This window comes from Leucoraja erinacea, chromosome 5 (assembly GCF_028641065.1).
Source record: "Leucoraja erinacea ecotype New England chromosome 5, Leri_hhj_1, whole genome shotgun sequence".
NCBI classification, from domain to species: Eukaryota; Metazoa; Chordata; class Chondrichthyes; order Rajiformes; family Rajidae; genus Leucoraja; species Leucoraja erinaceus.
Genome location: NC_073381.1, coordinates 33,419,177 through 33,445,606, shown reverse-complemented (window position 1 = coordinate 33,445,606; position 26,430 = coordinate 33,419,177). Strand labels below are relative to the sequence as shown.

Sequence of the window (26,430 nt, the reverse complement as noted above, 5' to 3'; positions counted from 1 at the left end):
ACCTAAAAACCTACACGTATTCGGAATGTGGGAAGAAACTGGAGAACCCGGAGAAAACCATGTGGTCACAGGGAGAATGTGCAAACTCGTTACAGACAGCACCATAGTCAGAATTGAACCTGGGTGTCTGGCGCTGTAAGGCAGCAACTCTACCGCTGCAGCACTGTGCCGCCCATGTCATCATAAACATACCCAATGCCAGACCCCTGAAACAAGAAAAAATCCACAAACGCTGCTGTAGCACAAAACTACCAAGTGGACAGAGGTAATGTCACAAAGATGCTCTCAAATCCTTCTAGAAATGTAATATCCTCTGACTCTTAGGAATTTCCGATTACTGAACACTTAAAGTGGAGAAGGAACATCTGGGATGCCATCGAGAACCTTGAGTCTACTCATCAGGAGCATGTGGCCACCCAATGATAGAAGAGAAAGACCATGTTTTGTTTATAACCATCCACCCAACCTGCCAACATGATAGCAAACACTGCAGGACCTACAAATACCTCACCTGAGTAAATGTACAAAGATAGTTTCCATGTTGTTCCAACGTCATTCATCCATTGCCAGAGTTGAGGCAGGTACTATCGCAACATTTTATAAACAATTAGACAAGTACATGGATAGGGTAGGTTTAGAAGCATATGGGCTAAACACAGGCAGATGTGACTAGTGTATATGGGGCATGTTGTTGGCATGGGCAAGTTAAACCAAAGGGCCTGTTTCCATGCTGTATGGCTACGACTATTATCAACATGATTCCAAATCTAAATTATGGTTTAGTTGAGCAATACCTCAAAAACAAACCTAGCTTTAAAAAAAAACTCTCTCAATAGCCTTTTGCCTTATTATCTTTGTCAATGATCCCAGCAGTGTAACCTGTTGAAAATCTCTGCTCCTCCAGTTCTGACTTGTTTATTTCCAAATTCAATTAATTCACCAGCGGCCATTGCATCTTTATTTCGAATGGTCCTAAACTCAGGATAATCTTCACCAAAACCTCTACCTCTCATTCCTCAAAATCAATTTTTTTTAGTCTCCTGCCCTCATTTATCCATACATAGCTTGACATACAGTTTGATTTGTTTTTGTAGTCAGGGGATATAGTCAAGAACCAGGGGATATAGGTTTAAGGCAAGAGGAGAGAGATTGAGTAGGAACCTGAGGGGCAACTTTTTCACAAAGAAAAACTAATGGGGATGTGGAACGAGCTGCCAGAGGAGGTAGTTGATCCAGGTATTATAATAATATTTAAAATACATTTTACGGGCACATGTAAAGCAAAAAGGTATATTGGCCAAACGTAGGTAGGTGGGACTAGTGTAGATGGGGCATCAAGGGTTGGCATGGGCAAGTTGGGCCAAAGGGCCTGTTTTCATTCTATATGGGTCTTTGACTCTACAGTACTTGAGATGCACCTTTGGATGTTTATCGGGCAACTGAATCACCCGACCACAACCAGAGAGCAGTACTGAACTACTATCTACCTCTTTGGTGAACCTCAGACTATCCTTGAGTGGACTTTGCTGGCTTTACCATGCACTAAACATTATTCCCTTATTATGTATCTATACACTATATATGTATTGCTTGTAATCATGTATTGTTTTTCTGCTGACTGGATAGCAAGCAACAAAACCTTTTCACTGTACCTCGGTACACATGACAATAAACGAAAATAATCTAAACTAAAATGTTCATGGCACTAGACAAATGGAAGGTGTTGGTTGGCTGTGTTCGATTGTTTGACCGAGGATCAAAACCTGTGATCAGATTGTAATCAAAATTTCTCTTCTCTCAAATACTGTATTTGAATCAGAGGGACAGCATTTCCCTTGGAGAATCACTTCAGCATGGGAAATAGTTAAAATCTCCTCATGGGCTTGTAACACAAATGGTCAGATAGTAGCGCTGTCTTCTCTGAGGCAGGGCATTATTGGTTCCAGCCCCACTGCAGGTCTTGAGGACATAATCAAGGCTGACCATCTGCAACAGATTGAGCTCCTGCTGCAACTACATGTCAAAATACCATATGAAGCCCTTCTCGGTCAGTCGAGAGGAAATAACCATGCAGGAGCAGCTGTGTCTATGAGAATGCTCTCTATGTTAACTGTGAGTAATCAAGGAATAGAATTGCCTCAAAGTCTGAAATTAATTGGAATGTTATCCAGTTTGATGAAGGGTTATGCCCCCACTATAATCTAATTTTGTAAATGTATTCTGATGGAGAATCTCACCCTCTAGGAGAGCATAACAGGAAATCACTGGCACAACCCATGTAAACCTTCCAATCCTGAGGGGTAAAAATGGAATATATCATGACTGTGACTTCTCTCAGCTCACTTCTGGCAGCTGTATGCATCCTAAAGCTGGTCAGAAAATATTAACCTACCATTCCTTCCCAGATATTGACAAAGACCCTGCATAATTCTGAAACTTTCTACTTTTAGTTCTGATTTCCAGCACTTTGCAAATGTTTTATCTGTATGATACTTTGAAAATCTTGCAAAGCACTTTTCGCAAACCTTCCCAGCGATGCTAATGCATTTACCACGATGGCAATGGCACTTTTTCTGTTAGTAGCAAAGATCCCGAAGTAGCATAATATTTAAAGTCAAGAACAAGTTTATTTGGGATTCTTCCACATCCTCCTCTCCGTCCCCCCCCTCCCCACTTTCCCACCTTTCTCATGAAGTAAAAGCTTATTGCAGCAAGTCATAAAATTAGGATATATGTATGTAAAAATGTCATGAACTTTCGGAATTATAAAGCAGTACATATCTGTTGGCCTTTTTTTTTAATCAGTTTGCTATTCCTAAAAAGAACAACTATCTTAAACAGCTTTTGCTGAAGCATCATCCACTTGGAAGTGAACCTGGTTCTGTTAATCAAAAGAATGCTTGACTTCCACCCAGAGTGCAGTGAACAACTTTCAGGGTAGAAACTGGACTTTGAGGATTAGATTTCAGCCTCAGCATCCCATCCCCCAAAGGCATCTGAATGATGTTTGACCTGACATTGAGCAAGATCTTTTTAAAAATAAGCCTTTGGTCTTAACATCCATCATTGAAGGGATGCACGGCTGCTTAAACACAGCTATTCCTCCCACTATACCCCAGCCTTTCCTCTCTACTCTACGCTGAATTAGGTTAGGATGAGTGGGGCTGTATTCGGATTCTTCAGGGGTTGCTATGGTTGGGAAATTGACCACAGTTAACAGAGTTGTTGATGAACGAGATGACGTAGGAGTTTTCATTTTGACCCCACGATAATTGTGATTACCATAATTCATTCAAACACTGGATGTACCTTGCACCGCAGATAGCAAATCATTTAACCCTCAATTTCATCCACTTAAAATGGTGGAAATTCAGATGGTAGCATAATATTTTAGGAACATAGAAACATAGAAAAATAGTTGCAGGAGAAAGCCATTCGGCCTTGCAACCCAGCACTGGCTGATCATCTAAAATCTTAACCCAGATCCTGCTTTTTCCCCATCCCTTGATTCCTTTAGCCCTAAGAGCTAAACCAAACTCTCTCTTGAAAACATCCGGTGAATTGGCCTCCACTGCATTCTGGAGGAGCACATCCTGAGCTGTTGCTCAAAGGCTCTTGGGCAGGGCCGGTACACATGGCGTCACAACCAGGTTCTTAAACCCATTGCAGAAGCCAACAGCATGGGAATCAGCAGCTGTAGATGATAACGCCCCACCACCCAGATGATCACCTTCGTGAAGGCCGGAGTGCAGCTGCTAAAAAACCACAGCAGCCAGGAATACGTCAGGAATCCTGGCAACTGAGCAGGACTGGCAGCTTTACGTAGACCTGGTGAAACAGCTGAAGTTCCCACAGCACATTGCCACGACCACCCTGAGGCCAGACATCCTCCTGGTCTCAGAGACGACCAAAAACATCGTCTTGTTGGAACTGACTGTGCCGTGGGAGGACCGTCTGGAGGAGGCCCACGAGAAGAAGATGGCCAAGTATGATGAGCTGGTCATAGACGGCCGCAAGCAGGGCTGGAAGGCATGCTGTATGCTCATCGAGGTTGGCTGCAGAGGTTTTGCAGGGCAAAAGCCTTGAGTGCAGTGGGCATAAACGGAGTGGCGAGGAGAAAGGCCATCAAGAACACCACAGAGGCAGCGGAGAAGGCCTCGCGATGGCTCTGGCTCAGGAGAGGAGGTCCATGGGGAGGAGCGAATGCCACCTGAACACAAGTCGTGGTCTGATCAACCACGGCTGGGTCGCCTGGGTGAGGGTGTCTGATGTTGAAAGACCCGAAACACCCAATGACCCCAGGTTACATCACTGATGATGTATTCAGGAGCATCTATCGGTGTATTTGTATCAAAATGTGGCAGAGAATTCCACAGATTCACAACTCTGGGTGAAGAAGTTCCTCATCTCAATCCTAAATGGCCTACCCCTTATTCTTACGTAATGTGCATTGAGGTCGTGGCTGATCATTGGGCTTGAATTTTTGATCTCTGACGTACAACAATGGTACATCACTGATTATGTCCCAACAATAAGACATAATCAATTTCTAGATCTGTGTAAGTTCCTAAGCATTACCTCAGGGTATATGAACTACCAATATCTTAGAACATAGAACTAGAAAGAGGCCCTTCAGCCCACAATATCTGCACCTAACATAATGGCAAGTTAAACTAGCCTCCTCTGCCTGCACGCAATCCATATCCCTTCATTCCCATCAGTTAAAGAACATTTGTGTTTTACATTTATTTCCTTTTCAAATCCTTCTGTTGGCTCGCTTATTCCACTCCTTCTGTCCCTGTAATTTCTTCCAACGTACAAGCTTCCAAAGGACTGTCCGAGCCAACCTAATATCTATCTTAACCGAAAAATTTAAGGTTTTAATTTCAAAGAGATTCACTGTAACTTGTAAAGATTCTGCTTCTTAAGGGATTCATGGGAAATGGGTAAGTGCAAGAAGATAAAAGATCAACCATTATCTTGCTGAACGGCAGAACAGGCATGAGGGTCTGAAGATAGACACAAAATGCTGGAATAACTCAGCGGGCCAGGCAGCATCTCTGGATGGAAGGAATAGGTGATGTTTCGGGTTAGAAACATAGAAACATAGAAAATAGGTGCAGGAATAGGCCATTCGGCCCTTCAAGCCTGCACCGCCATTCAATAGGATCATGGCTGATCATCCAACTCAGTATCCTGTACCTGCCTTCTCTCCATACACAATGATCCCTTTAGCCACAAGGGCCACATCTAACTCCCTCTTAAATATAGCCAATGAACTGGCCTCAACTACATTCTGTGGCAGAGAATTCCAGAGATTCACCACTCTCTGTGTAAAAAATGTTTTTCTCATCTCAGTCCTAAAAGATTTCCCCTTTATCCTTAAACTGTGACCCCTTGTTCTGGACTTCCCCAACATCGGGAACAATCTTCCTGCATCTAGCCTGTCCAACCCCTTAAGAATTTTGTAAGTTTCTCTAAGATCCCCCTCAATCTTCTAAATTCTAGCGAGTACAAGCCAAGTCTATCTAATCTTTCTTCATATGAAAGTCCTGACATCCCAGGAATCAGTCTGGTGAACCTTTTCTGTACTCCCTCTATGGCAACAATGTCCTTCCTCAGATTAGGAGACCAAAACTGTACGCAATACTCCAGGTGTGTTCTCACCAAGACCCTGTACAACTGCAGTAGCACCTCAGGTTACACAAAAAAGCTGGAGAATCTCAGCGGGTGCAGCAGCATCTATGGAGCAAAGGAAATAGGCAACGTTTCGGGCCGAAACCCTTCTTCAGACTGATCGGGGGCGGGGGTGGGTGGGGACAAGAAAGGGAAAAGGAGGAGTAGCCAGAAGGCTGGGGGATGGGAGGAGACAGCAGGGGGGCTGAGGAAGGGGAGGAGACAGCAAGGACTAACAAAATTGGGAGAATTCGATGTTCATGCCCCCGGGGTGCAGACTCCCCAAACGGAATATGAGGTGCTGTTCCTCCAATTTCCGGTGCTGCTCGCTGTGGCCATGGAGGAGACCCAGGACAGAGAGGTCGGAGGCGGAGTGGGAGGGGGAGTTGAAGTGCTGAGCCACCGGGAGGTCAGCTTGGTTATTGCGGACCGAGCGGAGGTGTTCGGCGAAACGATCGCCCAACCTCCGCTTGGTCTCACCGATATAGATCTGCTGACATCTAGAGCAGCAGACGCAATTGATGAGGTTGGAAGAGATGCAGGTAAACCTCTGTCGCACCTGGAACGATTGCTTTGGTCCTTGAACGGAGTCGAGGGGGGAGGTAAAGGGACAAGTGTTGCATCTCTTGCGGTTGCAAGGGAAAGTGCCCGGGGAGGGGGTGGACCGAGAGGGAAGGGAAGAATTGACAAGGGAGTTATGGAGGGAGCGGTCTTTGCGGAAGGCAGATATGGGGGGAGATGGGAAGATGTGGCGAGTAGTGGGGTCACGTTGGAGGTGGCGAAACTGACGGAGGATTACTTTTTGTATGTGACGGCTGGTGGGGTGAAAGGTGAGGACTAGGGGGACTCGGCCCTTGTTGCGAGTGCGGGGATGGGGAGAGAGAGCAGTGTTGCGGGGTATGGAAGAGGTAGAACCTCCCTGCTCCTATACTCAAATCCTTTTGCTTTGAATGCTAACATACCATTCGCTTTCTTCACTGCCTGCTGCACCTGCATGTCTACTACTCAGGTAATAGTCTACTTTCCTGTTTTTGCCACCAAAGTGGATAACCTCACATTTATCCACATTATACTGCAGCTGCCATGCATTTGCCCACTTACCCAGCCTATCCAAGTCACCTTGCAGCCTCCTAGCATCCTCCTCACAGCTAACACTGCCCCCCAGCTTTGTGTCATCTGCAAAGGGTTGAGACCCTTCTTCAGACTGAGTCAGAAGAGTGGGAGATACAGAGATAAGGAAGGTAAGGTGCAAAAATGAGACAAAGGGGATGGGGATCAAGGAAAATGTAGAATTGATCATTGTTAGCTAGGAGAAGGTAACAACAAAGCAAATCAAATGCAAACAAGGACAGTCAGACTAGTCGGAAAACTGGGAAGGGGGAGGCATGGAGAGAGAGGGAAGGCAAGAGTTACTTAAAGTTGAAGTCCATATTCATACGGCTGGGGTGTAAGCTGCCAAGCAAAATATGATGTGCTGTTCCTCCAATTTGCGCTGGGCCTCACTCTGACAATGGTGGGGGGCCCAAGACAGAAAGGTCGGTGTGGGAGATAAAGTGTTTAGCAACCGGGCGATCAGGTAGGTTTAGGTAGACTGAGCCGAGGTTTTCAGCGAAACGATCACCAAGCCTGCACTTGGTCTCGCCGATATATAGGAGTTCACACCTGGAACAGCTGATACAGTAGACGAGGTTGGAGGAGGTACAAGTAAACCTTTGCCTCACCTGAAAAGACTGTCGAGGTCCTCAGATGGAGATAAAATATTTTTCTTTCATGCTGAGTTTTTAATAGAGAGATAAATTTTAAGTACCAGTTATGCCATATTGCACAACTGCAATAATTCATAGTTACCTCACCCAGGAGTGTCAGCGAACAATGAAGTGACTGAACATGACTTTGGCACTTGGACTTTTCTTTTATTCAGTATAATTCATAAGTAATAGGAAAAGGGATGTGGAAAGGGATGCATTTTATCGGTCAATTAGCCAGTCAAACCTTTGCATGATAAGCACATATATGATGCTGTAAGTCACATATAATTTTCTTTGCTTATTGTGTTAGTTTAAAGGGTGTATACAATTTATGAGTGGTTTACTACTGCTCTTTATTTTAGATTACTACATTTTATGCAAACTGTGGTTAAGTTATCTTCAGGTAAAGTAAGAACAGGTTATTTACTGTGAGCAGCTGCAATTGTTCTCTTTAAAATCCATTAGTGGGCAGTTCTTATTTTGGCAATAATTGGAGAGTGCACCGGAAAACTAAACATGGTGTTCTTGTAAATTGCTCATTCTAAGTTTCCCCCCAGTCTCGTTTCAGTCAGAAAATCACTGAATCAAGCACTTGAAACAACTAATCTTTATTTTGACAATTAGGAATTAGGCCCTTCGGCCCACTGTGACTGCATCGACCAGCGATCCCCGCACATTAACACTATCTACACACATCAAGGACATTTTACATCTGTACCAAGCCAATTAACCTATAAACCTGTACGTCTTTGGAGTGTAGGAGGAAACCGAAGATTTAAGAATAAGGGGTAAGCCTTTTAGAACGGAGACAAGGAAACACTTCTTCACACAGAGAGTTGTGAGTCTGTGGAATTCTCCGCCTCAGAGGGCGGTGGAGGCCAGGTTTCTTGGATACTTTCAAGAGAGAGCTAGATAGGGCTCTTAAAGATAGTGGAGTCAGGAAAATGGGGAGAAGGCAGAAAAGGGGTACTGATTGGGGATGATCAGCCATGATCACATTGAATGGCGGTGCTCGCTCGAAGGGCCAAATGGCCTACTCCTGCATCTATTGTTTATTGTCTATTGTCTAGAATCTCAAAGAAACATCTGCAGGTCACGGGGAAAAAGTACAAACTCTGTACAGACAAGCACCCATTGTCAGGATTGAACCCAGGACCCGGGACTCTGGCGCTGTAAGGCAGCAACTCTACCGTTGCGCACCGTGCCACACAAACTCCATTCACCCACCTTGACCCACGTGCCCAGCTGATCAAGATCATGTTCTTTCCTTTTGTCTCTTTTCACCTCTAGCCCTTGTCACTTACTCCACCCTTCTGCCAATCACCCCCTCACCATTATCCACCCATCACTTGCCAGGCTTTGCCCCTCCCACCTCTCCTTTACAGCTTTCCTCCCTCACTCCATCAGTCTGAAGAATAGTTGCAACCTAAAACACCATTCCCTCCACAGATGCTACCTGATGCATTGAGTTCTATCTATCAGCACTTTCTTTTATACTCAAGGTTCCAGCATCTGTAGTTTCTTGTATCTTGATGTTAATGTTACTGTACCAGTTTCATAATAGAGCCTAGAATGCTGTTTAAAACCTATAGACCAATTACCCTTAACATGATGCTGATGGCTGTCATGCAGCCTATTCTTGTTCAATTGAAAAAAAAAACAATGGGATAAATACCACTATAATAAGCAATATAAGTAGGTATAATATGGTTACCAAGGTAACGGATATAATGACAGGATGAAAGGTGAAATTAAGGTGAAATAATAGATGTTTCAGACATTTCAGATTTGCGTTCTGCTGAGATTAGCATTTGTTAAAATATTTTGAGACCATCACTTAAATCATGTAAAATTGGAAAGATTAACAATTCGATGTGGTTGAATTCACTGATTCTGAAGACCACTGACAGTGTCAAACATAAATGCTTAACAAAAATAATGTTGAACTGTCAATACAAATTGATTCTTTCATAACTCGAAGATCACCTTTAGAATACCTCTTTATAAAAGCACTCCCACTAAGTTTACATGTGATTTATTTTTTAAACATTTCAATTGTTCTCCAAATTCCACTCTAGGTTTAACCTCTTTCTGTTTCATTTTATAGACAGCAGCCCCAAAGCATGAACACAGGGGATTTATCCTAAATCTTTACAAAACACTTGTTTGGCATCACTTCATGCTTGTGGGCAATTCTGGGCACTAAATCATAGGAAAGATGTAGCAGCCTTGGCGAAGCTGAGGATACAATTTACTGGAATGACACCAGGGATCTCAAGCATATATTGTGTGAGGCTCGGGGAAACAAGGATTATCTTCTTCAACCATGAGATGGATAAAAGGAGATTTTAAAAGGCCATCCTTGTTCCCTAAAGGTTCTGATAGTGCAAATAAGGTGAAGTTTGCAATAGCACAAGGATCACCAGGTAATCAAGATTTTAATGTGAATGGCACAGCTTGAAAGGCTGGTCGCAGAATCAATAGTAACATAAAAAAGGAATTGGATAAACAATTAATTGAGAAAATTACAGAGGTAAGGAGAAGAGCAGGGTTGTGCCTGTAATTGGATAGCTTTTACAAACAGCTGGCACTGCCACATTGATTCTAATGGACTTCAGTGGGACAACATTCTACGATTGAATGATATAAAAATGCAGTTTATGATTGGACCCTCCAAATGCAAACCTCTTTGCATATATGAGGATTCAAAACTGATGTAATTAATTCAAAGAACTAAACTTAGACACCTGATCTGGAGATCCTAATATTAGTTCATAAATTCAGAAATTATCGGAGCAGAATTAGGCCGTTCGGCCCATCACATCCACTCCGCCATTCAATCATGGCTGATCTATCTTTCCCTCTCAACCCCATTCTCCTGCCTTTTCCGCATAACCCCTGACACCTGTATTAATTAAGAATCTGTCAATCTCTGCCTTAAAAATATCCATTGACGACCTCCACAGCTGTCTATGGCAAAGAATTCTACAGATTCACCACCCTCTGACTAAAGGAATTCATCTTTATCTCTTTTCTAAAGGTATGTATTTTGAGGCTATGGCCTCTTGTCCTAGACTCTCCCACTAGTGGAAACATCCTCTCCATCTACTGGGTTTTCACTATTCGGTAAGTTTCAATGAGTCCCCCCCCCTCATCACTCTAAACTCCAGTGAGTACTTGCCCATTGGCATCAAACGTTCAACATATGTTAACCCAATCATTCCTGGGATCATTCTCCTCTAGACCCACTCCAACGGCAGCAGATCCTTCCTCAAAGACGGGGTCCAAAACTACTCACAATACTGCAAATGTGGTCTGATCAGTGATGAAATACTACTGTTTGATTCCAATGTTTTCTGTATTAGTATACCTGAATGGGTAGATGGGACAAGCTGATGCGCATGAGCTTTGGAAACTCTATTCTGCAAAGGTTAGTGAAGGCAGAGTATTTCAATATTCTTAAGAGAGAGGTAGATCGACAATTGATAAACAAGGGGATAGAGCATAGAACAGCACAACACAGGAACAGGCCTTTTGGCCCACAATGTCCATGCATAATGCCGGGTTAAACTAATCTCCTCTGCCTACATGTGATCCATATAGTTCAATTTCCTGAATATCCATGTGCCTATTTAAAAGCCTCAATGTTAGCTAGTTCATTAGTTTAATTTATTGTCACGTGCACCAATGTACAGTGAAAAGCTTTTGTTGTGTGTTAGCCAGTCAGCGGAAAGACAATATGTGATTACAATCGAGCCATTACAGTGTATAGATACATGATAAGCAAATAACGTTTAGTGCAAGGTCCCACATAAGGGATTAGTATACAAACTTAAAGCACACGGTATTGGGGGTTCAGTATTGATGTGGATAGAGAACTGGCTGGCAGACAGGAAGCAAAGAGTTAACGCGTCCTTTTTCAGAATGGCAGGCAGTGACTAGTGGGGTACCGCAAGGCTCAGTGCTGGGACCACAGCTATTTACAATATATATTAATGATTTGGACGAGGAAATTGAATGCAACATCTCCAAGTTTGCGGATGACACGAAGCTGGGGGGCCGTGTTAGCTGTGAGGAGGATGCTTGGAGGCTGCAAGGTGACTTGGATAGGCTGGGTGAGTGGGCAAATGCATGGCAGATGCAGTATAATGTGGATACATGTGAGGTTATCCACTTTGGTGGCAAAAACAGGAAAGTAGACTATTACCTGAATGGTGGCGATTAGGAAAAGGGGAGATGCAACTAGACCTGGGTGTCATGGTACACCAGTCATTGAAAGTAGGCATGCATGTGCAGCAGGCAGTGAAGAAAGCGAATGGTATGTTAGCATTCATAGCAAAATGATTTGAGTATAGGAGCAGGGAGGTTCTACTGCAGTTGTACAGGGTTTTGGTGAGACCACACCTGGAGTATTGTGTACAGTTTTGGTCTCCTAATCTGAGGAAGGACATTCTTGCCATAGAGGGAGTACAGAGAAGGTTCACCAGACTGACTCCTGGGATGTTAGGACTTTCATATGAAGAAAGACTGGATAGACTCGGCTTGTACTCGCTAGAATTTAGAAGATTGAGGGGGGATCTTATAGAAACTTACAAAAATTCTTAAGGGGTTGGACAGGCTAGATGCAGGAAGATTGTTCCCGATGTTGGGGAAGTCCAGAACAAGGGGTCACAGTTTAAGGATAAAGGGGAAATCTTTTATGACTGAGATGAGAAAAACATTTTTTACGCAGAGAGTGGTGAATCTTTGGAATTCTCTGCCACAGAATGTAGTTGAGGCCAGTTCATTGGCTATATTTAAGAGGGAGTTAGATGTGGCCCTTGTGGCAAAAGGGATCAGGGGGTATGGAGAGAAAGCAGGTACAGGATACTGAGTTGGATGATCAGCCATGATCATATTGAATGGCGGTTCAGGCTCGAAGGGCCGAATGGCCTACTCCTGCACCTATTTTCTATATTTCTATGTGTCTATGTAATGCCAGTAAAGCTGAACAAATATAGTCAGAAGGTCACCAATGAGGTAGATATTAGATAATAGTCCTGGACTGCCAATTTCCTAAATGCCACTATCATGTAACGCTGTTGAGCTTAGGGGGGAATATGGAATCAGATCAGCCATGAGTTTATTGAATGGTCGAACAGGCTTGAATGGTCCTGCTCCTGGTTTGTATGTGCATATGCCTTTTAATAGGAGCTGGAATTGTTGAGATTGTAACAATTTCAAAATAGTAAGCTGTGGTTTAAAAAATATATATATACTATCTCATCTTTCGAGCATTATGCTGGTCATAAACTGGAATTAATAAGCAAAATGCTGCAGTTGCTAAAAATCTGATTCAAAACTGAAAATGCTCGAAGTATTCAGAAACTCAGACAGAATGTGTAAATGTAACCTGTCAGGGCAATGACCTTGGATCACCTTAGAACTGTTCCTGTGAAAGGTCATTAACATAGAAACGTAGAAACATAGAAAATAGGTGCAGGAGTAGGCCATTCGGCCCCTCGAGCCTGCCCCACCATTCAATATGATCATGGCTGATCATCCAACTCAGTATCCTGTACCTGCCTTCTCTCCATACACAATGATCCCTTTAGCCACAAGGGCCACATCTAACTCCCTCTTAAATATAACCAATGAACTGGCCTCAACTACCTTCTGTGGCAGAGAATTCCACAGATTCACCACTCTCTGTGTGAAAAATGTTTTTCTCATCACAGTCCTAAAAGATTTCCCCTTTATCCTTAAACTGTGACCCCTTTTTCTGGACTCGAAGCATTAACTCAGTGTGTCTCTTCTCTTCTGCTGCCTAACCTAAAGTGTAATCGGTAGTGGCTCAGTTTGAGTCCTCTCTGCTGTCACTTGCTGGGCTGTGGGCTCAAGGGTGTGGGCTCAGGGTGGAAGCTTAAACATAAACCTCGGCTCCAGTGCAGTTCTGAGGGAATGTGGAGGATGGTTCTTTTCAATGAGGTCTTGCCTGTAGTATTGGGTAGATAAGTAACTGAGACCTTGCCTGTTGAATTGGGTAGATGAATATGACCCCATGGCAATATTTTAAAATGGAGAAGGAAATAAACAGTTCCCACTGGAATAGTAGAAGACAGATTCAAGATTCAAGAGAGTTTATTATCATGTGTCCCAGATAGGACAATGCAATTCTTGCTTTGCTTCAGCACAACAGAATATAGTAGGCATGAATACAGAACAGATCCGTGTGTCCATATACCATTGTATAAATATATACACACATGAATAAATGAAACAGATAAAGTGCAAATAAACAGATAATGTGCTATTAATGTTCAGAGTTTTGTTTGAGTTGAGTTTATTAGTCTGATGGCTGTGGGGAAGATGCTGTTTCTGAACCTGGATGTTGCAGTCTTCAGGCTCCTGTACCTTCTACCTGAAGGTAGTGGGGAGATGTGTGTGTGGCCAGGATGGTGTGGATCCTTGATGATGCTGCCAGCCTTTTTGAGGCAGCGACTGTGATAGATCCCCTCTTCTTCTTCTTCTGCCGTATGCCTTTTAGACCTGCAGCTCCGTTGAGGCGAGCCAGGCCAACGTGTCATCGTCCAGGTCAATCAGACCCCGTTCACCATTCGGTGGCCGGTGTTCGGTGCTCCACTGTCTGTGTTGGGTCCCCACACTCGCAGGAGGTGCTGTCCACGAGGCCCCACCTCTTCATCGCTACTCCATAGCGTCCGATGCCTGTCCTCAAGCGGTTGAGGGTTGTCCACTGCTTTCAGGGCAGGTCCTGGCCAGGGACGTCCATGAGGTCATCGATGTAATGGTGTAGCCTGGATGGTTCCGCTGACTTCCACTGGTCTCTCCATCTCGTCTTGACCCAGGTGGCCTTAGAAGCGTCAGCCGGTGTTGTGCAGAGCAGCGCTTGGGCTTGCGTGGCAAAGGCGTGGAAAATGGGTGCCGTGACTTGAGGCACACTCTTTGTGACGATCTGATGGAGGAGGTGGGATTCACTGATCTGTGCCTTTCGAGAGAGGGCCAGTGTGGCTGCTTCTCGTCTGATGTTGGCTGGGGCGATGCCAGCGAGGACGGGAGGTTGATTTACTGGGGTGGCTCGTAGTCATCCGGAGACAGCCCGCAGGGCGCTGTTGAAGGCAGCATCCATCTTCTTGGCGTGAGGGCTATGGCACCAGACCGGGGTGCAGTACTTGGCGGCTGAGAACACCAGGGCCACTGTGGACATGTGCAGTGTCTTCATCGTGGTTCCCCATGTGGTGCCGGCTAGCGGCGTATCAGTGCGGCACGGGCACTTGTCTTTGCCTTGGCACCTTCCAGGTGTTGTTCGAATGACAAAGTTCTGTCGAGCTTCACACCGAGGTACGTGGGGACAGTCTGGGACCGTAACCAGGGGTTATCCACCATGACATTCCCCTCGACGGTAGGGAGGTTACAGCCGATGATGGACTGGGCAGTGTTTACTACTTTTTGTAGTCTTTTCCGCTCCTGGGAATGGTTGATTGCTTGTGAGTTAAATTCATTGTTGAATCCTGAACACTGAAATGTGATGGCCAGCCGATAAGGTGTTCACTGTCCTGTTTACAATGGACATCAGTGGAACTTATGCAGTGGAACAACGACAGCGATGTCAGACACAATAAACTGCAGATGTTGGGATCTGGTGCAGAATATATAGTGCTGGAGCAACTCAATTGGTCGTGCGGCATTTCTGGAGGAGAAACAAGGAACTGCAGGAACTAGTTTACAAAAAAAAGACACAAAGTGCTGGAGTAACTCAGCAAATCACAGGCAGCATTCCGGGAGAACATGGATAGGTGACGTTTCAGGTCTGGATATGTAATGTTTTGGGATATCTCACACTTCAGTGAGAGAGCATGAGAGTTCACTGTAATTTCACACCCCACTCCCACTCTGACTAGATAAACCTGAGAAATTCTGGGAGCCAAATGCAATTTAAACTTTTTTTCAATTTCCTTCTGTATTCCAAGCCCAAGATAAACCCTAATTGTGTCAGGTCCGCCCTTTGAGGTACATGCTGGTGGATCAATTGTCGTGCTATTTACATCCAAAAGCTTGGATGGTAATCAGCTGTAAATTCACAACAAATGCAAATGTACGGCTTTAATGTAAACGAGGCTACAGAGAGATGGTTTGGAGGTCTCAGCTGGAGTCCGCTGCCCACAACAACAAACCCAGGTTCATGTGTCAATTCCTATCCATCACTCTGTGATATGCTGTGAATATTGCCTTTTGTACTTACTCACATTCTTTCACGCATTATGCATTGACTGCTAAGGGATTTAAAGGCTCATTTGCAAAAATCTTTTGTCAGTGTCCTTGGCATAGAATGGGAGTCTGACAGCTCCGATGTCTACTTAATTCCTGGGAACTCCTGTGGGCAAAACTACATATATAATCTTCTCTATGTTATCATTTCCACATATTGTGGAATGTCAGCTGTAGAGAGAGCCTCCAGCTTTCATTAACCCCTTAGAAAATGAAAAGATAAAAATGTGACCAGTAAATATATCGCATTATTCAATATATCCCAAAATATATCACATTGTGGTCATTTTCATAAATTTTAATCCCTGCATATTAATGCCTGTGTGGGGGGGTGTGTGTGTGTGGGGGGGGGGGGGGGGGGGGGGGGGGGGGGGGGGGAGGAAGGGGAGAGAGAGAGAGAGAGAGTGAGAGAGAATATGTGCCTATTTATCTGTGGGTGGTGTGTGTGAGAAAAAGACAATGTGTGTGCATCTCTGTGTATGGTGTGTGGGTGTGTGTGAGAGAGAGAGGGAATGTGTGTGCGTGTATCTTTGTGTGTGGTGTCTGTGAGATAGAGAGAATATGTGGTGTGTGTGTGTGAGAGAGAGTGTGTGTGTGTGTGTTTCTGTGTATGTGATGTGTGTGAGAGAGAGATAGACTTTAAGTGTGTGTATCTGTGTGTTTGGGTGTGTGTGAGAGACAATGTATGAATGTATCTGCGTGTGGTATGCATGAGAGAGTGAACGTGTGTGTATGAATCTGTGTGTGTGTGTGTGTGTACAGGTGTGTGTGTGTGAGAGAGAGAGAGAAATGAAACTATCAGGAAGACTGCATTGTGACTACATTCAAATACACCAGATTGGAAAATCTTCTGCAGCACAGGATTACTTTACAAAATATCTCCAGGTCACTACTTAAGAAGGAAGCAGCTGTGAGATATTTGGTACCCAAAGGCCGAGGATTTTTTTTATCGGCTGCAGCATGCCATGCAGGGGCAGTCGCTCTAGATGGCAGACTCTCGTTTGCAATCCCAGCCTTGCAGTGTTGTTCTGGGAAATATACACAAAAACACGGTTCACTGAGGGACAATAGCATGCACAGAATGACCCCTTGAATTTGTTGATATATTACAGTTTTTTAAAAAATCCTCTTTTTTTTCTTGGAGAACTGCAAACATTCTACAGGGGTTAAATATTGATCGATGTTCAAAGGGGGGCACAACGTAGGCTTGTACATCTTGCTCTGCGATCCAATGGGATGGTGCAACTTAAAAGCTCAATGGCCAGAGCAGCCCGGTTGGTAATGCAGGGGCCTGCTGTGCGGATGCTGGTTCATGACCCTTGTGATTCCCAGTCTCGCTCAGGTTGTTGCGAAAGAAACAAAAGGAGGTGTGTCATTTCCCCAAAGAGTAAAAGATAAATTGGTGCGTGAATTTCTCCGACTGCTGTTCAGGAGTTTTTAAGGAAAAATAATGCCAACTCGACTAGACTAGACTGAACTAAACTACCTGAGAGTGCATTCAAGTGCTACCCACCCCAACACTAAAGGGCCATTCAGATCCTCCCAGCAATTTTGGTAAATTGCACAGTCTAAATGCAAAATTGCGAATGCCACTGCATTTTTGATTTATGCTATTGATAGATCGCAAAATAAGCAACTGCTTGTAGCCGGAGGCACTACAACATCACCTGAGATTAAAAGCTGGCAGGCTACATATACCTACACTAAACCTCCATTAATATTGGAGCAACTTACGGAAGATAATGCACATAAGAGTACGGTCTAAGCAGGGGTCCAACCTTTTTCGTCCCATTTACCGCTGGCATCTTTCATAGCACATAGCAATGTTATTTCACTTATTTATGAACAACTAATGATGAACATATACCAGTATACCAGAACCAAACACAGTCAGTCAATGAGAAAAAATATGTACAAATCCAGAATCAACAAATTTATCCGCTGGGTAGGTGAAATTTTCGTAATTTGGAATTTGTCGGTCTTCGGAATGGAAATTTTTTAGCGTAGATTTTAATGGCTGGCTCGGTGGTAGAGTGCTCAGCTCATATCCGCAAGGTCGCGAGTTTGCGCCTTGATCCCGGCAGTTCCTCGGTCGCGAGTTTGAGTCTTCAATGTAGTTTTTTCTTGCAGAATAAATGTCTGTATGAAATGCAGTGTGTTGAATGAATTCCTGAATTTGTAAATGTGACCACAGCATTGAATCACCTCCCGCACTCATGTCACCCTAGCGGGGCTTCATGCCCTAAGGCGGCCTAAGGCGACATTTTCACACTCTTATATCCGTGTGCAGCAGAGGCGCCAAACGTGAGCTTTGGTGTGCAGACGACATCGTGGAAAAAATGTCTGGTTTCTTCCAGGTAGGCGATATACCCTCCCGGGCAATATACCCTCCACTTCTCTTTTATGAAGGTGATTTAGTTCCTCTTTCTTCCAGGACCGACCGGAGGTTCCGCTGCCACCTCTGCGGGCCACCCTCGGTGAACGCTCACTCAACTTTGTCTTGGGATTCCTACTCTCCCACGCAATGTACCCTCACCTTCTCTTTTATGAATGGGGATTTAGTTCCCCTTTCGTCGAGGACCGACCGGAGGTTCCGCTGTCACCTCTGCGGGCCGCCCTTGGTGAACGTCCTGTCTCCCTGTCCCTGGGATAGCAAGGGGCGATCAAACAGCACAATACCCCCGTCCCCCTCCAACTCCCGAGGAACCCGCTCCCCGATGGGCCGTTACGGCGACGTGGCAGTTCGCCCACAGCCCGAGCTGCGCGACCCCAAGAACAAGACGCACCTTGCGCACCATCAGTTTCTGCCCCTCTGGAGTTGGAGCGGGGCTGGACTGGAGTTGCTGATCTGGGATCTCCGTGCTTGCAGTGGGCCTGGGGGTACGTGTCCCGATGAGGGGGCACAGCTCGGGCTGTGGGCGAACTGCCACTTGTCGCCGTAGCGGCCCATCGGGGAGCGGCTTCTGGTGGACCCGATGTCTCCCGCTAGTTTGCAGTTTTCCTCTGGAGTTGGAACGGGGCTGGGCTGCTGCTGGCTGTGGGTCTCTGGGATCTCCGTGCTTGCAGTGGGCCTGGGGGTCGGTGTCCCGTTGGTCCTGACGTCTCCGGTGACTGGCATTGCCGACGTGAAGACAGTGCAAAGCCCCCACGCCGGTGCAATGGGCGGGGAGCTGGAGAGGGGAGGGAAGGGGGTCACACACATGGCCGGGAAGCAGAGGGGTGTAGGTGGGGTGAAACTGAAGGGAACGACAATCTGCTGCTCCCTGCCCGCTGAGTTAAAAAGTTCCCACGCAAGACTCACGATACACTGTGTATCGTGAGTCTACCGTGGGAACTTTTTAACTCAGCAGGCAGACAGCAGCATATTGTCAATTATTAACCCTCCCGCGCAATATACCCTCACCTTCTCTTTTATGAATGGGGATTTAGTTCCCCTTTCTTCGAGGACCGACCGGAGGTTCCGCTGTCACCTCTGCGGGCCGCCCTCCGTGAACGTTTTCAAGGACCTTTTTTCAAGGACTGAAAAAATGTTCGCTATTCGGAGGTTTTCGTTATTTGGATCTTCGGATAAAAGGTTGTGCACCTGTATATGAATGCGCGTAGTATAAGAAATTAAATGGACGAGCTTGAGGCTCAGTTAGAAATTGGCAAGTATGATGTTGGGGGAATTACAGAGACATGGCTGCAAGAGGGCCAGGGCTGGGAACTGAATATTCAAATGTTTACCTCCTATCGAAAAGACAGACAGGTGAGCAGAGGTGGTGGGGTAGTTCTGTTGGTGAGGAATGGAATTCAGTCCCTTGCAGGGGGTGACATTGAAACAGGAGATGAGGAGTCAGTATGGATCGAACTAAGGAATTGAAGGGTAAAAATACCCTAATGGGACATCTACAGGCCCCCAAACAGTAGCCTGGACATAGGGTGCAAGTTGAATCAGGAGTTAAAATTGGCATGTAGTAAAAGTAATGCTGTGGTTGTTATGGGAGATTTCAACATGCAGGTAGACTGGGAAAATCAGGTTGGTACTGTACCCCAAGAAAGGGGCTTCATAGACTGCCTTTGTGATGGATTCTTAGAGCAACTTGTATTGGAGCCTACCAGGGAGAAGGCAATTCTGGCTTTAGTGTTATGTAATGAACTGGATTTGATAAAGGAACTCGAGGTTAAAGAACCATTAGGAGGTAGTGACCATAATATGGCCAGGTTTAATTTACAATTGGAGAGGGAGAAGGGTAGATCGGAGGTGTCAGTGTTACAGTTGAATAAAGGGGACTATGGGGCCATGAGGGATGAGCTGGCCAGACTTAACTGGAAAGATACCTAAGCAGGGACAACAATGGTAGGTATTTCTAGGAATAATACAGAAAGTGCAGGATCAGTTCATTCCTAGGAGGAAGAAAGATTCCAAGGGGAGTAAGGGGCGGCCATGGCTGACAAGGGACGTCAGGGACAGTATAAAAATTAAAGAGATGAAGCACAACGTAGCAAAGATGAGCGGGAAGCAAGAGGATTGGGTAATGTTTAAAGAGCAACAGAAGATAACTAAAAAGACAATACAGGGAGAAAAGATGAGGTACGAAGGTAAGCTAGCCAAGAATATAAAAGGAGAATAGTAAAAGCATCTTTAGGTATCTGAAGAAGAAAAAAATAGTTAAGACCAAAGTTGGACTCTTGAAGACTGAAAAAGGTGAATTTATTATGGGGAACAAGGAAATGGCAGATGAGTTGAACAGGTACTTTGGATCCATCTTCACTAAGGAGGGCACAAATAATCTTCCTGATTTGGTAGTGACCAGAGAATCTGGGGTGACGGAGGAACTGGAGGAAATCCACATTAGGCAAGAAATGGTGTTGGGTAGACTGGTGGGCTGAAGACTGATAAATCCCAAGGCCTGATGGTCTGCATCCCAGGGTACTTAAGGAAGTGGTGCTAGTAATCGTGGATGCATTGGTGATAATTTTCCAATGTTCTATAGACTCGGGATCAGTTTGTGTGGATTGGAGGGTAGCTAATGTTATCTCACTTTTTAAGAAGGGCGGGAGAGAGAAAACAGGAAATTATAGACGTTAGTCTGACATCGGTGGTGAGGAAGATGCTGGAGTCAATTATAAAAGATGAGATAGCTGCACATTTGGATATCAGTAACAGGATTGGTCTGAGTCAGCGTGGATTTACAAAGGGGAAATCATGCTTGACTAATCTTCTGCAATTTTTTGAGGTTGTAACTAGGAAAATTGGCAAAGGAGAGCCAGTGGATGTAGTGTACCTGGACATTCAGAAAGCATTTGATAAGGACCCACATCGGAGATTAGTGGGCAAAATTAGGGCACATGGTATTGGGGGTAGAGTGCTGACATGGATAGAAAATTGGTTGGCAGACAGGAAACAAAGAGTAAGGATTAATGGGTCCCTATCAGAATGGCAGGCAGTGACTAGTGGAGTATCACAAGGCTCGTTGCTGGGACGACAGCTATTTACAATATACATCAATGATTTGGATGAAGGGATTCAAAGTAACATCAGCAATTTTGCAGATGACACAAAGCTGGGTGGTAGTGTGAACTGTGAGGAGGATGCTATGAGAATGCAGGGTGACATGGACAGATTGGGGGAGTGGGCAGATGCATGGCAGATGATGTTTAATATGGATAAATGTGAGGTTAACCACTTTGGTATCAAAAACAGGAAGTCAGATTACTATCTGAATGGCACCAAGTTGGAAAAAGGGGAAGTAGACATAGACATAGAAATTAGGTGCAGGAGTAGACCATTCGGCCCTTCGAGCCTGCACCGCCATTCAATATGATCATGGCTGATCATCCAACTCAGTATCCCGTACCTGCCTTCTCTCCATACCCCCTGATCCCCTTAGCCACAAGGGCCACATCTAACTCCCTCTTAAATATAGCCAATGAACTGGCCTCAACTACCCTCTGTGGCAGAGAGTTCCAGAGATTCACCGCTCTCTGTGTGAAAAAAGTTCTTCTCATCTCGGTTTTAAAGGATTTCCCCTTTATCCTTAAGCTGTGACCCTTTGTCCTGGACTTCCCTAACATCGGGAACAATCTTCCTGCATCTAGCCTGTCCAACCCCTTAAGAATTTTGTAAGTTTCTATAAGATCCCCTCTCAATCTTCTAAATTCTAGAGAGTATAAACCAAGTCTATCCAGTCTTTCTTCATAAGACAGTCCTGACATCCCAGGAATCAGTCTGGTGAACCGTCTCTGCACTCCCTCTATGGCAATAATGTCCTTCCTCAGATTTGGAGACCAAAACTGTACGCAATACTCCAGGTGTGGTCTCACCAAGACCCTGTACAACTGCACAACATGATCAACATGATCTGGTGGTCCTTGTTCATCAGTCTATGAAAGTAACCATGGAGGTACAGCAAACAGTGAAGAAAGCGAATGGCATGTTGGCCTTTATAAGAGGAGTTGAGTATAGGAGCAAAGAGGTTCTTCTGCAGCTATACGGAGCCCTAGTGAGACCACACCTGGAGTATTGTGTGCAGTTTTGGTCCCCTAATTTGAGGAAGGATATTCTTGCTATTGAGGGAGTTCAGCGTATGTTTACAAGATTAATTCCCGGGATGGCGGGACTGTCATATGCTGAGAGAATGAAGCGGCTGGACTTGTACACTCTGGAGTTTGAAAGGATGAGAGGTGATCTTATTGAAACATATAAGATTGTTAAGGATTTGGACAGGCTAGAGGCAGGAAACATGTTCCCGATGTTGGGGGAGTCCAGAACCAGGGGCCACAGTTTAAGAATAAGAGGTAAGCCATTTAGAACGAGGACGAGGAAACACTTTTTCTCACAGAGAGATGTGAGTCTGTGGAATTCTCTGCCTCAGAGGGCGGTGGAGGCCAGTTCTCTGGATACTTTCAAGAGAGAGCTAGATAGGGCTCTTAAAGATTGCGGAGTCCGGGGATATGGGAAGAAGGCTGATTGGGGATGATCAGCCATAATCACATTGAATGGCGGTGCTGGCTCAAAGGGCCAAATGGCCTACTCCTGCACCTATTGGCTATTGTCTATTGTCCCACACATAATAATAATAATAATAATAATAATAATAATAATAATAATAATAATAATAATAATAATAATAATAATAATAATAATATCTTTTATTGTGATGCACATATGTGCAACGAGATTTGGTATGCAGCTTCCATCCAATGTCATAACTTAAACAACTAATAAAATTTAGATTTAGATACCCCGAAAAACATGATTTATAAAAAGAACAGTAAAACAGTAAAACAGTAAAACAGTCTAAAGTGCAAATGTGTCTGTGCCGGGTCGATGTGCAAAGTGACCATCCAAGGGAGACAGTTCATGGGGGTGGGGGGCACTCAGCAGGGCCGGTTCAGAGCAGCTATAGCTCTGGGGATGAAGCTGTTCCTGAGTCTGGATATGCGGGTGTAGAAGGCCTTGTAACATCTGCCGGAAGGTAGGAGTTCGAACAGTCCAATACAAGGGTGTGAGGAGTCTTTGTGGATGCTGACGGCCTTCCTGAGGCACCGTGTGTAGTAGATGCCCCCCAAGGCTGGTAGATGTGTCCCAATAATCTTCTGCGCTGTGTGGACGACGAGCTGAAGAGCATTAACACTATCCTACACACACTAGGGACAATTTTTACATTTACCAAGCCAATTTACATACTATACCAGTATATCTTTGGAGTGTGAGATGAAAGATCTCAGAGAAATCCCATGCATGTCACAGGGAGAATGAACAGATACCGTACAGACAGCATCCGTAGTCGGGATCGAACTACGATCTTGATGCGTTGCATTCGCTGTAAGGCAGAACTCTACCTGCTGAGCCACCATGACGCCCAGTTGTGCCTCTTTGTCAGCCCAGCTGTCAGGAGACACCTTATAACAGTTAAGGTAGGCACAAAAAGCTGGAGAAACTCAGCAGGACAGGCAACATCTCTGGAAAGAAGGAATGGGCCTTCTTCAGACTAGCCAGGGGAAAGGGAAACAAGCCTCTCTCCTTCATAACAGTTGACTGTGTGCTCATTGTGTTAAGGGGAATGGCTTCTCTGGGCTGCACACAGCTCAATCCCTTCATTCATTGCAGCCTTATGTATAGCTTCACTGGCAGGCTGGACAGTGCAGTCAGTATTTCATTATTGTCTACTTCCATCGTCAGCAGGGCCGGATTTACCTATAAGCTAGACAAGCTTAAGCTTTGGGCCTCGAGATCTAAGGGGCCCCTGGCCAAGGCAATACACCTGCCGCGGGCGGGCCCCCCTCTCTATCTCTCTCTCTCCATCTCCCCCCGCTATCCGTGTCCGGGCCGCCGGGCTCCGTTCGCTCCTCATCCGCCGGCACGGCAGGCCACCTTGCACATGCGCATTGCTGCAGCCTGCACGTCCTCCCCCTGCACATGCGCACAACCACGGTCAGCACATCATCGGCCGCCCTGCGCATGCGCACTGCAACGGCAACTGGTCGGCGCTGGGCACTTTCTCCCTCGCTTTGAATTGTGGGAGATTTGGCCGCCATGGCTGTCCGGTCGCTGCCTCGTTGTCAGCGCTGAAAACCAACGCGGAGTGGGCCTCACAAGTTGAACAGCTTAGGGCCTCTCTTCATCTAAATCCGGCCCTGATCGTCAGGCAGAGCTCTCAGAATCCATAAAAGGTGGGAATTTAAGCTGGGATCTGCGGTGACCTATCCTGCTTCTCTCCATCCTTCATGCTTGAAGATCTCTTATCTCCTGGCACCAGTATCTGAGCCCATAGTTGCAAGGTGGTTGTTCAAACAATGCTGCACCAACAGGGAGACTGGCCACCTCTTTGGTTACGGGCTAAGGTTTGTCCTCACCCTCAGCTTCTGAAACAGAGAGTGCAAGTGTTAGAGTGGGGCAGAGAGGGGAGAGACTGGTGAAGGGAAGGTTGCAGTTTGCCATGTGGACCATAGCATGTGATGGAATAAGAGAAAACAAGGGATAATGAAGCGTAGAAGAAGACACAAAGTGCTGGATTAACTCAGCAGGTCAGGCAACTTCTCTGGAGAACATAGATGGGCGACTGAACTAGGGTCATGGCCCGAATGCTGCCTGACCCGCTGAGTTACTCCAGCACATTGTGTCTTTGTTTGTAAACCAGCATCTGCAGTTCCTTGTTTCTAGGGTAATGAATTATAAATTAAATCATTATGAGGGCTAACAGTGGTCCTTGTGGTGTGCAGCATGCTTAGTTCCAGAAGTAGTGCGAAAAAGTGTATAGAGTGGTGGCACAGCAATTAAAGAACTAGACTAGCAACCCGGAGGCCTGCACAAGAATCCAGAGATCAGAGTTCAAATCCAGCCATAGCAGTGGTGGAATTTGAATGCATCATTCAATTTCTAGAACACCACTACTTCTGGAACTAAACATGCTACACATCACAACGAGCAAATATATCAAGACCAGGCAAGAGGCAATGTTAAGCCCTCATAATTAATTAATTTACAATTCATAATGAATTAATTTACAATGAATTATCCTAGAACCAGGAGCTGCTGCCACACTGTGCCAACGTATGTTCTCACTGGCAGGCTGCTCAGTGCACTCAGCATTTCCTCACTGCCAACCCGTATGCAGGGTTCTGAGAGAGCAAGAATGTGAGGCTGCCTTCCTGTAAGTGGGATCTGCAGTATCTATCCTTCTTCCCTCATTTCTCCACACTTGACAATCTCTTGAAGTGCCAATTGGGCGCTATCTATATGGAGTTTGTCCATTCTCCCTGTAACCACGTGGGTTTCCTCCCTGTGCTCTGGTTTCTCTCCCACTTCCCAAAGGCATGCAGGTTTGCAGGTTAATTTGTCTAGTTTGTTTTAGTTTTGTTTAGAGATACAGCGTGGAAACAGGCCCATCGGTCCACCGAGTCCGCGCCGACAAGTGAATCCCGCACACTAGCACTATCCTACACACTAGGGACAATTCACAATTTTACCAAAGCCAATTTACCTACAAACCAGCATGTCTTTGGACTGGAGGAGGAAACCGGAGCACCCGGGGAAAACCTATGCAGTCGCGGGGAGAACGTACATGTTCTTTACAGACAGCGCCTGTAGTCAGGATTGAAACGGGTCTCTGACACGGTGAGGTAGCAACTCGACCACTGTGCCAATGTGCCACAACCGTGTCACCATTAATAGTCCCTAGTGTTTTTAGGGAGTGGATGCGAAAGTGGGATATCGTCGAACTCATGTGAATGGGTGTCGATGGTCAGCGTGAACGTAGTGGGCCGAAGGGCCTGTTTTAATGCTGTATCTTTTAATCAGTCTTTCAAGTGTATATGCTGGCATCTCTTCCTCTGCCAGCAAACTTGAACTTTAGGTCATGAACAACCTTCTCCATTCACATCCCCCTAATATCACACATACTGCATTTAACTCTGTTCTATTGGAGCCAAATCAATGTGAAAATAATAGCTGTAGTTAAGATTATAGCACTGGGAAGCAAATGATCGCTCATGTGTTTGATTGTAAAGCTTCGCTGTAGAGCTTTGCCACTGAAAATATATAAACACAGTTGGGTCTTCATGGGTCATGCTGGCAAGTTAATGCAGTTTTGAGCAAATAACACATTATTCATTCAATGACAATCGACAATGCATTCAATCTACATTGCTCAGGACTGAATGGGAAATGAAAGGGAAAGAGAAGTTCATTGGATTAAAAACTGACAATCACCACAAATGCAGGAGATAAAATAAGCCAGAGTGTATGGGATTTTTT

At 45.2% G+C, this 26,430-nt stretch overlaps 1 long non-coding RNA gene across 1 annotated transcript in view; it reads left to right on the top strand.

The window, feature by feature from the left end:
- Nucleotides 1–452: 452 nt before the first annotated feature.
- LOC129697108 (uncharacterized) overlaps nt 453–26,430 on the top strand; it is a 47,365-nt gene continuing 21,387 nt past the window's right edge. Inside the window, exon 1 of the long non-coding RNA XR_008723451.1 lies at nt 453–2,112. This is a non-coding gene — a long non-coding RNA (uncharacterized LOC129697108). The remainder of the gene's footprint in view (nt 2,113–26,430) is intronic.